Here is a 12358-nt window from a genome sequence, read left to right on the forward strand (position 1 = left end):
CGACACGTGGCAGAGATGCTGCTCGCCTATCGACCAGAGATACTTCCGTATGCAGAGTTCAAGTTTTATATACGACCAGCCTGGTCGCATACTCCATTTATTTATGTATAAATTTGTATAGTTGTAATGATATCCGAGAATATCTCTTCATTATAACCTAAATATCCGTTTATTAAGGAAAGATATGATTAATTGACTCATGTAACCCTCCCTGAGCCTATAAATATACAAGAAATAGCTCAAGGGGGGATCTTTTGATCTTTTTCGAATTGTATTGCTATTATTCATCGTCTGTATTATTTCTCCTTCTAAGGTCTGTGAAACTCATGAACCCTAGTTCTTTGATCACACCTTTGAAGCTCAATATTAATAATAGTATCAAGTGGATGTTGGTCATTACCAATCACTGGGGCCGAACCACTATAATTCTTGGTGTTGTTTACTTTCCATTAGATTGTATTCTCAAGTATCATACTAATTTCCTGTCGTATACTTGACTCCGTGTCGTTGGCCAAAACAAGGGTCAACATTCTGGTGCTTTCATTGAGAGCTTGTGAAAGAATCTAATGGCAAAAACTTCCAAGAAGACCGGACAGGCTGCTGCCGCTGCATCATCCCAGCCTCCTCCCCCAAATGTGGTTGAGGACAAACCACATTTGGAGTTTGATGAGGAGGAGCTAGATTCTGAGACCTTGAAAGCAACGCTAGGGGTGTTGCAAGATGAGTTGGCCAATTTTGAGGGCCAATCAAGAGAATGTTGCAGAGATAATGGCGTCGCAGCAAAGGGAAATAGAGCGCCAGGAGCTGAGTGAGGGATGCCATGGCCGCCCTTGAAGCAGCCATCCAGCTGGCTAGGAATCAGGCTGCGCTCGCCTCCCAGCCAAATCAGCCACCAAACGGGCCACCTCAAAGGGGTCCCAATCCTAGTCCTCCACTCCAGCCAGTAACCCTTCAGAGGCCGGAGTAGTCACCTATGCCTCAGGATGATGTCCCACCTAGGGATCCTAAGCAGCAGCCTCCATCTCAGGCTGGTCGAGGCAATCCCTTGCGCCCGAGGAAAAATAGGGTCGGGCAACCGCCCCGTAGCCCTAGACGCCCAGGGGATGAAGAGCCCCGTCCACCGAGCAGGGGGCAGCATCCTTCTGCCAACAGGAGGAACTCAGAGACAGGCTCTGTGGTCAGGGGCCCCCCACGGCATAAAAATGCACGGGGACCCACCGACCAGCGCAGGCCTCCCTCTAACGCTCGGGAAATGCCAGCCCAAGGAGGCAACAGAGGGAATAGTGCACCATAGCCAGCCACGATTTAGAGATGGCAACAACTACAATGAAGCCGACTTTGGTAGAGGAAATACTGGTCGGAGGAACGAAGAGAGAGGTGGAGGCAGGAGCCCCCCACCTAGAGAAGACCGACCTGCAGGTCATAACGCTGGGGGGGCAGCCTAGGCAGAATAACGTCTTTAGTCGGATTGGAGCCAGTGAGCAATGGCGAAGAGACGATGATTTGAGGGATGTACTTAACGACCGCTGAGAAAGGCACGATGAGTACATTCCCTCAGCACCGGAGGCCCCAGCAATCCCAGAAGCTGTTCAGGCTTAAATCGATGCCCTGAACCAAGCTGTGCAGCAGCTGGTCGGGGAGCGAACATCCCACATTGAGTACGATCGGAGGAGAGGCACCCCTTTCGTACAGAGGATTGCTGTGGCAGAAACCCCCAGTAAGTTCAAGATGCCAACACTGCCAAATTTCGACGAGTATGGAGACCCAGTATCTCATGTCAACAAGTTTGAGATACAAATGGACATTCATAAAGTCTCTGAAGACGCTCGCTACAGGATCTTCTCAGCAACACTTTCTGATGCTGCCCAGGAGTGGTTCTTTAAGTTCCCTCCTGCGAGTATAGTATCCTGGGAGATGTTCGTGAAGGAGTTTTACAGACAGTTCTATGCGGGGCGTGTGCACCCCACTGAGGCTAACCAACTCGTCAAGATACGCCAGAAAGAGGGGGAGCCCTTGAAGGAATACGTTCAACGCTTCATGCAAGCTGCAGCTGGAGCCAAGACTGTGGGCGATGAAGGTAAGATGATGGCTCTAACTGCTGGGGTTAGATGTCATTCACCCCTCTGGAGCAGCCTCAGAAAGCATGGGGTTAAAAGTACCCAGGAGTTCTTAGATCGAGCTGATCGGTACATCAAGCTCAAGGACGCAATTGCCAACGAAGGGAAATCGCCAGCAAAAGACAAGGGTCCCAAGGAAGAACCCGCCAAAGCCGCCAACGGGTCGAAGCCCAATGGCAACGGCAAAGGCAACGGGAATGGCAATGGTAAGAATAGTGGAAGGCGGGCGCACAACGAACCCTCGACCTCCGAGAATAAGCACCCCAAGGGCAATCGTTACGAGCCGAGATTCACCAACTACACCGCCCTCATCGAATCTCGAGCAGAAGTGTATCAAGCTACGAGCTCCAGCGTGCCCTACAAACGACCCGCACCTATAAGGAAAGATATCTCCAAGAGAGATGCAACGAAGTTCTGTCGTTTTCACAACGACTACGGGCACGACAATAATGAATGCAACCAGCTGAAGGATGAAATTGAGTTCTTGATAAGGCAGGGACATTTAAGAAGATTTGTACGAGCTGCGGGAGGTTCTCAGCGAGAGGCTCAAGGTGGCAACGATTCGGCGCCTGCACGCCAACTTTACAGCTAGCTCTTGTGGCAGGTACCCTACTCACCATCTGTAGAGGCCCACATCTTGTAGGAGATAGTGGAAAAGCGAGGGAACGATATGCTCGAACCCCGCGCCACGACCAGGACATCGAGATGATGAGTGTTGAGGATCGAGCACCAAAAAAGGCTCGAACAGAGGAGGAACTGATCACCTTCTCTGACGACGACGCCCAACACGTGCGATTCCCACACTCCGATCCGCTGGTCGTGGATGTACAGATCGCAAACATGATGGTGAAAATGGTGTTGGTCGATACAGGAAGTTTGGTCAACATTATATACAAGTATTCGCTGGAAAGGATGAAGTTGTCCATAAAAGACCTGGAGCCATGAAACCAAACCATTTATGGTTTTTCCAGAGAAGGACTCGCCCCGACATGGTCGATTAGACTCCCAGTCACAGCAGGCACTGCATCTGCTAATAGGACATTACTCACTACTTTTATAGTAGTTGATTGTCCTTCGGCATACAACGCTGTGATAGGGAGACCAATCTTGGTCGACCTACGAGCCGTTACCTCTATATGGAACCTCGCTATGAAATTCCCAACGGACGCAGGGGTAGGATGCGTGTTGGGAAACCAGAGGGAAGCGAGGGAGTGCTACAATGCCTCGATCACCAAGGCAAAGAAGGGTGTATCAAGAGATGCCACCGGAAAGGAGTTGCAAATGGCAATTGATGTTCAGGCCCACTCGGGTGATAATCTCACCAAATAGGGCGTTGCCCAAAGTGAGGATAGGGACTTAGATCCTCGCTTTGGGGATTTTGAAGAAGAAGTAGGACCCATCGAGGACCTTGAAGAGGTCCAACTCGATGAGGAAAATCCGACCAAAGTTGTGAAAGTCGGTAAAAACTTAGAGACAACAACAAAACAAGCACTGGTGGAGTTCTTAAGGAAGAACCAGGAGGTCTTTGCCTGGTCACACAAAGACATGGTCGGGATAGATCCTGCAGTCATCAGCCATGTCCTGAACATCGACAAAAGCTCTCCACCAGTGCAACAAAAAAGAAGGTTGCTCGACAAAGATAGATCAAAGGCCTTGAAAGAGGAAGTCGAGAAGCTGAAGGAGAATGGGTTCATCAGGGTGGGCATTTTATCCATCGTGGGTCTCTAATCCTGTATTAGTGCCCAAGCCGAATGGTAAGTGGCGTACGTGCGTGGATTTTACAGACCTAAATAAAGCCTGCCCTAAGGATTGTTTCCCACTCCCGAGGATCAACTAGCTGGTCGATGCCACTGCAGGGCATGAGATCCTCTCATTCATGGATGCATACTCCAGGTATAATCAAATCAATATGCATCCCCCTGATGAGGATCACACTAGCTTTCGGGCTGATACAGGGCTCTACTGCTACAAGGTGATGCCCTTCGGTTTGAAAAACGCTGGTGCGACTTTCTAGACACTTGTCAACCACATGTTCAAGGAGCTGATCAGCACAAACATGGAGGTTTACATCGACGACATGCTGGTTAAGTCAAAGAAAGCGGAAGGACATATAAGGGATTTGCAGGAATGCTTCAACGTCCTGAATAAATATCGGATGAAGTTAAATCCCCTTAAATGCTTTTTTGGAGTAAGATCAGGGAAGTTCTTGGGATTTATAGTTAACTCAAGAGGAATTGAAGCTAATCCCGAGAAAATTAAAGCCCTGGTCGAGATGAAATCGCCAGTAAAGATTAAAGATGTTCAAAGCCTGGCCGGAAGAATTACTGCTCTCAGTAGATTCATTTCAAAATCGATAGACAAGTGCGTCCCATTTTTCAATCTACTAATAGGCAATAAGAAATTTGAATGGACAGATGAGTGAGAACAGGCCTTTCAAGCACTAAAAATGCATATGGCGCAACCGCCCATCCTATCAAAGCCGGTCGATAAAGAAACTCTGTTCATCTACCTGGCAATTACGGAATACGCTGCTAGTGCTGTTTTAGTAAGAGAAGAAGAAGACGTGCAGAAGGTTGTTTACTACGTGAGCAAAAGACTAATTGGAGCAGAACAACAGTACCCGCCCATCGAGAAACTAGCCTATTGCCTGGTTTTGGCCTTGAGGAAGTTACGGCCTTACTTCCAAGCTCATCCAATTATGGTCTTGACCGACCAGCCTCTTTGGCAAGTCCTACAAAAGCCAGAGGCTGTAGGAAGATTACTAAAGTGGGCAGTCGAACTCGGGCAGTTTGACATATCTTACTTGCCGTGAACAACGATAAAAGGACAAGCCTTGGCTAACTTTATCGCGAAATTCACAGAACTTACGAATGGTGAATAGACTGAAGAGCCCAGTGAGCCTGAGTCTCAAATCCAAGCACCCTCATGGAAATTGTTCACAGACGGTTCATCCAACGAATCCCACGCAAGAGCAGGAGTGATATTGATAACGTCGGAAGGGCATCGATTTCATTGTGCAATCAGATTTGACTTCACTGCTTCTAACAATGAGGCTGAATATGAAGCACTACTCGCTGGATTGCGGTTAGCCAAGGATATGAACATAAAAGTGCTTGACATCTATAGTGATTCTCAGCTGGTGGTGAATCAGGTCCTGGGAGAGTACCAGGCGCGAGGTTTGAAGATGGTTGCCTATCTAAACAAACCAAAGGATCTATTAGCCTAGTTCGACAGATTCAGTCTCCAACAAGTACCTCACGATCAGAATTCCAACGCGGACGCTTTGGCAAAATTGGCAAGTGTGAAGGATGCTAATACTCTGAACATAGTGCCAGTCGAACGACTATCAGTACCAAGCATCCAAGCAGCATAAACCACTCTGGTAATCCAGATGGAGAATACGTGGATGGCACCATATGTAGAGTATCTGTCAAGCGGTGTGCTGCCAGTGGATAGAAACAAAGCCAGGACCCTTCAACAGCAAGCTGCTAGGTATATCCTGGTCGATGGAATCCTGTACCGAAGGGGATACTCATTGCCACTCCTCAGATGTATTACAAAGGAGAAAGCCAAAGAGTTGATGAAAGAGGTGCACGAAGGTTTTTGCGGGGACCACGCTGGGGGGCAAAGTCTATAAAAAAATATCCTAAGGCAAGGATATTTATGGCCAACCATGAATGAAGACTCAATGGAGTTCGTGCGGAGATGTGACAAGTGTCAAAGATTTTCCAAAATCCCACGAGCAGTCCCCAACGAGTTAAAGCGAATGCAGAGTCCATGGCCCTTCATAGTTTGGGGAATAGATCTAATCGGATCTTTGCCTACAGGAAAAGGTGGTGTAAAGTATGCAGTGGTTGCCATCGATTACTTCACCAAATGGGCCGAGGCTGAGCCACTCGCAACCATAACGACCAAGAAAGTTCTTGACTTCATGGTCAAGAACATCATTTGTTGATATGGATTGCCAAGAAAAATCGTCTCGAATAATGGCACCCAATTTGACAGTGATCTATTCACAGACTTCTACAAACGGCATGGTATTATCAAAAGCTTTTCTTCAGTCGCTCATCCCCAAGCGAATGGGCAGGTCGAAGCAGTCAATAGAACGCTGAAGGATACACTGAAGAAGAAGAAGCTAAGGGAGCGTGGGCAGAACAATTTCCTGAAGTGCTCTGGTCGTACAGAACTTCCCACCGAACAGCAACAGGTCATACCCCGTTTTCCTTAGCATACGGGTATGAAGCTATGTTTCCTGTTGAGTTGGATCCACCCTCGCACCACAGATTAACATATGACCAAGACTCTAATAGCCAGCTATTGATGGAATCATGGACTCAATCGATGAAAAGCATGAACAAGCCCAACTCCGAGTAGCTGCGTACCAGCAGAAGGTCGCCTGGTATTTCAACTCTAAAGTACGAGAAAGAAAATTCAATGTTTGAGATGTTGTACTCTGAAGAGTTTTTCTAAACACCCGCGACCAAGCTGCTGGAGTGCTCGGGCCTAATTGGGAAGGGCCATACCAGATCGGTGAGGTCCTTCACCCAGGCACTTATAAACTTGCACGCTTAAACGGAGATCTCGTTCCTCGCTATTGGAATGGAGAACACCTACACAAGTATTACCAATGAACAATTCTTCTTAAAGAATTGGCTTGTATTAATTTTACTTTTTACAAGTTTTGAAAAATGGTTGGTCATTTTATGTGACTGATCGCTTATAAGTGTAAGATCTTATTGATCACTCGTACAAACATGTTTAGTCCATTTATTACGAGAAATAAAAGGGATTGTGCGCAGCCAGTCATTTCTTGCCAATTATTGTATTTATTACAAGTATTTGCTCATTATGTGTGTTGTTTTGCTGTATTATAATCCTAATCATATTGCTACGAGTAGTAATGTTCGAACAGGTTCTGGTCAAGGCAAGTGACCAAGGACCTAAAGCTCCTCGATCACTTGGGGGGCATATAAGGTACAAGTAAGCAAAGCATATCGTTAAAAGGTATGTAAACACATGAGCAAAATAAGTGAAAGCATGCTAGGATACTTAGAGTATTTTTCAAAATTTTGTTAAATCAAACCAAAGTGCTATGCTAAGTTCGATCATGCGAACAGATGTTATAATAAGATGCAAATATATTATAATATCAAAATGTATCCTTTTACACCGTGAGCAGTCGCTGCTCGGATGTAATTGTTCAAATAAAAGTAAAAGCTGCCCATGCAGCAATAAAAAATATATTGTCTTTACATCATGACTCATAGGTTGTGCAGTTAAAAAGATAAAAATAAAAACAGGAAAAGACTAAGGAGTCGGAGGATCTTGAGGAGTCGGAGGATCTTGAGGAGGGCCCTGATCGACGACGTCTGCAGCCTCATTGTCTGCCCCGTCCATCCCAATGGCCAGCGAGATCTCAGGGGAAGTAGGAATCCTTGCTCTTTCTTCCTCTGCCAGTCGAGCAGCACAGCGAGCAAGCTCGGCGTTTCTTGCATTCTCAGGAAGGTAATTGAAGTTGGCACCCTGGTTGTGCTTCTAGAAATTGTAGAAGCATCGGAGAGTGGCATTCTTATACCTTTCCAAGTTGCTGGCATTGGCTTTCTCAAGCTCCTCGATCCGGCCCTCCAAGGTAGTATTCTCCTGTCTACTCGCAGCCAAGTCCTCCTCGAGCTATTTAGCCGCGCGATAATTGACGCGGTTAAACTCCTTGAACTGGTCCCTCTGATCGATGGCTTTGTCCAGAGACTTTTGCTTCTCCTTCAACTCCTCAGCCAGTTTATTCTTCTCCTTAAGCACCACTGCAAGCTGTTCGACATATTTCTCTGCGGCAGCTTTGAGTTCATCAGCGTGCCATTGCTCCAAAGATTTGGCCTGCACCCGAGCGGAGACGACCAGCAGTAAGGGTCAGCATTGCCTGCGGTCAGAGCAAAAGTTAGACTAACTGTAAAGCATAGAAGGGTTGTCTCCGCAGAAAAAGATGACTTACACTGGTAAACTCATTCAAGGCGTGGTTTAAGATCAAGTCGACATCCATCGCCTCTGTCGTAGCCATCGCCTCTCGGCAGTGGTTGTGCTTTACAATTTTCGCGACCCTGTCCTTGACCGATTTCAAGGCACGACTAGTTATGTCACCCCCAGTCGAAGCAGGACCGGCCTGCTGAGCCTGGTCGGTTGGGGCCGCTGGAGGTGGAGTCGTTCCGGCTGGAGCAGGGGGAGTCTGCTGCTCGCGAGGAGAGGGTGGAGTTGTATTAGCTGAGGGCCCGTCCTCTAGGAGGCCTGCATTGCGAGGCTTCTTAGCCTGAGGTGCTTTGCTGCTTTCCCCAGGGTGCCTCTTGCTTGCCTTCTTTTTGCTCGAGGGAGCCGCGGGAGTCTCGGGAGTGCTGTAAATGCCGAACACGTTCACGGAGTCCATGTCTGGAAAAGAAGAAAAATGTCGAACAGTGGGATAGAATAAATGACTAAGTATATTACATCAGGAAAATAAATAAAGAAAGATTGCAAAGTCAAATACCCGAGCTATTATTACCGGTCGCTATACTATAGACTCTACTAGTCTTATACTCACTCTCTGACATGAAGAAGTCTGGACCTAAATTTGGAGCATATTTAAAATTGCCGTCCCCGTCGAATAGATGACAGGGAATTGACAAGCTATCTAAAAGCGAAATAACTGTACCATTCTCGTCTGAAGACTCGTCCGAGTGTTCGACAGGCTCGGTGGCCTTCTTTTTCCCCTTCCCAAGGGGGGTAGAGGGCCTCTCTGCTGGAGGTGTGCCAGCAGGTTCCCTAATCGTGACCCCGGTTGGTCTCCTTCGTGGAGGCGACGCTGGTGGTTGCTGCTCGGGTTCCTCCTCGGCTGTGGCACTCCCTGCAGTTGACTCCCTCATGTCCTGATGAGGGGCCAAGAGGCCAACCAGCCTAAGATTTGCCTCTGTGACCAGATGTTTGATGCTTTTTTCTACGTCAGTCATGCTGGCCAAGAGGGCTGATCTCAACTCCATATCTAGAGTTGGGTTTGGTCGCAGCCATGGGCCTGGAGGACATTGAAAGTTTAAGAGATGGTGGAGAAGAACACTACATAAATATCAACAGCCAGTGGTACGAAAGTTTTACCTCCTTGAGCGAAGGTCAGGTTGTCCGCGATCATGTCAGTTGTGAGGAAGTACTCCTGGTAGTACCTCCCCACATTTGATATATGGGTGATGTCAGTCAGGAAGGTGTGCCCGGTTTCCTGATGACAGAAGTGAAAAAACCTTGTGCCCACTTGGTTGGGGTTAGACTTGAGGTCAAACAAGTAGTTAACCTCATGAGGAGTTGGCATGGGCCATTTTTTGTGGCTGTACAGGATATAGAGTGTTGCGAGCATTCTATATCCATTTGGAGTTATTTGAAAAGGGGCAACTCTGAAATAGTTGGCCACCCCTTGGAAAAATGAATGAAGAGGCAAGGTAGCCCCGCCTCAATGTGGAACCTCGACCAAGCGCTGAAGACGCCTTCGAGCAGGTTCACCCGTCGGTCTTGGTGAGGTTGGACTAAGGTCACCCCCGTGAGACCATACTTCCTGATGTAATTGGCGATCATCCTGATCGTCACTCGGCTCTCAGGTACTAAATACCACTCAACATCTGGCTGAATGGCATGTCGGAGCTGAGCGTGTCTTTGGATATTGGGGTCAGGAACATTTTCAGCTTGACCACTGGTCGAGGGAATTTCAGCCCGAGGAGCAGGCTGATGTGAAGGATTGGGGGTTTTCTTTTTCTGGGCTTTGGTTTTGGCACGAGCCATATTTTGAGCAAGGACAGATGGAGTGTTTGGAGTGACATGAGAAAATGGAATGTCAGGTATCAGTGACGATGGTTGCTCCTCATCGTCAAGTAGCTGAGCCAATAAGTCGTCGTCGATAGGTCTTTCTCCCCCCCCACGGATCTTGCATGTAAGCTGCGAACAGAGAAAGGAGGAGATAAGACTCACAGCTTGAGAGCTTATGTTGAAAGTTGGAATAACGCTGCTCGCGTCTACGACCAGCAACATTCTAACAGAAACACTAAGTTCTATGCGAGCAGTTTGAAAAACAGATCGAAAAGCGAAAATAAAAAGTTTTTTGGGAAAAAAGCTTTTTCGACTCCGAAGGGGCGGGAAAAACCCAGTTTTTCAACTAGCCTAAAAATCAAATTTTTACTTCGATTTTACGCCATAAACTTACGATCTTGACTATCAAACTGACTCCTAACTCCTATAGAGTAAAACTACACTACCCTATCAAGCATCAATCGGTATACACACAATCCTCATGCATTTCTAACCAAGAACACGCAAAATTTCAGAACTCAAAACAGGCATGTGATGGTATGCATGGCATGTTAGAGAGCATGAAAGTTGAAGAAAATTACCTAGATGAAGATTGGAGGTTCTGAAATGAAGCGACTTTGGGCGTGCGAACAGAGGATCTTTAGAACAAGCGACGGATGATCTTCAAAGTTTCTGAGCTCTGAGATGAAGTTCTTGAGGGTTCTTGGCAAGAAAATGGCGAGTAAAAAGTGAAAAGGTAAATTTGGGGATTATTTATAATGGCTGAGATATGATTAAAATGGGTAATCGTGAGTCACATTTTTCAAGGCATGGGGGAGTGTAATAGCCGTCAGAAGGATTACTTGGAAACCGAAAATGCGTGATTGGACGTGATTAGGTCACCTTTTTCGAGGAAGCACGAGTGTCTCTGACAGATTTCGTGGGGCTCACGAAAGGTTAGTTTCCTAAGTTTACTTATTGCTGGTCGCGATAAATAAACTTGGGGGGCAAATGTTTATCCAAAAAATAGCTGTGGATGACGTGGCAAGAATTTTCAACACGTGGCCGACATGTGGCAGAGATGATGCTCGCCTATCGACTAGAGATACTTCCGTATGCGGAGTTCAAGTTTTATATACGACCAGCCTGGTCGTATACTCCGTTTATTTATGTATAAATTTGTATAGTTGTAATGATATCCGAGAATATCTCTTCATTATAACCTGAATATCCGTTTATTAAGGAAAGATATGATTAATTGACTCATGTAACCCTCCTTGAGCCTATAAATATACAAGAAATAGCTCAAGGGGGGATCTTTTGATCTTTTTCCGAATTGTATTGTTATTATCCATCGTCTGTATTGTTTCTCCTTCTAAGGTCTGTGAAACTCAGGAACCCTAGATCTTTGATCACACATTTGAAGCTCAATATTAATAATAGTATCAAGTGGACGTAGGTCATTACCAATCACTGGGGCCGAACCACTATAATTCTTGGTGTTATTTACTTTCCATTAGATTGTATTCTCAAGCATCGTACTAATTTCCTGCCGTATACTTGACTCCGTGTCGTTGGCCAAAACAAGGGTCAGCATTAGTAATAAAGATATTTTTGTTTAAATAACTTTCATTCCATTCTATTTCAATATCCAACCAAATAAAAATTAATAAAATGTAAACAAATAAAAAAAACATAATATTATTTTCTAATTAAAAAAAGAGTAAATACCATTTTAGACCCTGTGTTTTGTAAAAGTTATTGATCGGACCCTCTGTTTTGTTAAATGACAATTTGGACCATGTGTTTTGTAAAATGGAACAAAATAATACCCTAGGTCCAATTTTGGTCAAACTTTTTTTTAAATATGACCAAAATACCCCTGAGATTTATGAATAAGTTAATTTAATAAATTAAAAATTCATATAAAATTTTAAAAAAATATATTTTTAAATAGAATAAAAAATATATATTAATTAATTAAAACTTAAACAAAATTTTAATAAACAAAAAATCAAAATCAAAATCATAACTCTAAACTTAAACAAAAAATTAAAACAAACTTAATAAACTACATTATACCAACAAATTGAACCATTAGTAAACACTTAAACCTTGAACTCAAATCTTAAACTGTAATCAGATTTGTTTTTTTTTTAAAAAAAAAAAGCTTCAAAGCTTTACACGAACTGAAGGTCGAAGAAGAGAACAGAGATGGAGAAGGCAACTTGGGGTCAGCTGGGTTGAGGTCGAGATCTCAAGAAATTCTAGCGAGGCGGTGTGGACAGCAAAGGCCCCATAGCTTGGAGAAGGGACCCGAGATCTAGGAAGGGGCTATGACCAATCTGAGATGGGGTTTTGATCGAGACCGGGGAGGACGTTAGGGTAAAGGTTGGGGATGACAGCGGAGAAGATAATGGAGATGGAGAAGGCAAGTTGGGGTCAGCTGGGTT

This window comes from Humulus lupulus, chromosome 4 (assembly GCF_963169125.1).
Source record: "Humulus lupulus chromosome 4, drHumLupu1.1, whole genome shotgun sequence".
In the NCBI taxonomy this organism is placed as follows: Eukaryota; Viridiplantae; Streptophyta; class Magnoliopsida; order Rosales; family Cannabaceae; genus Humulus; species Humulus lupulus.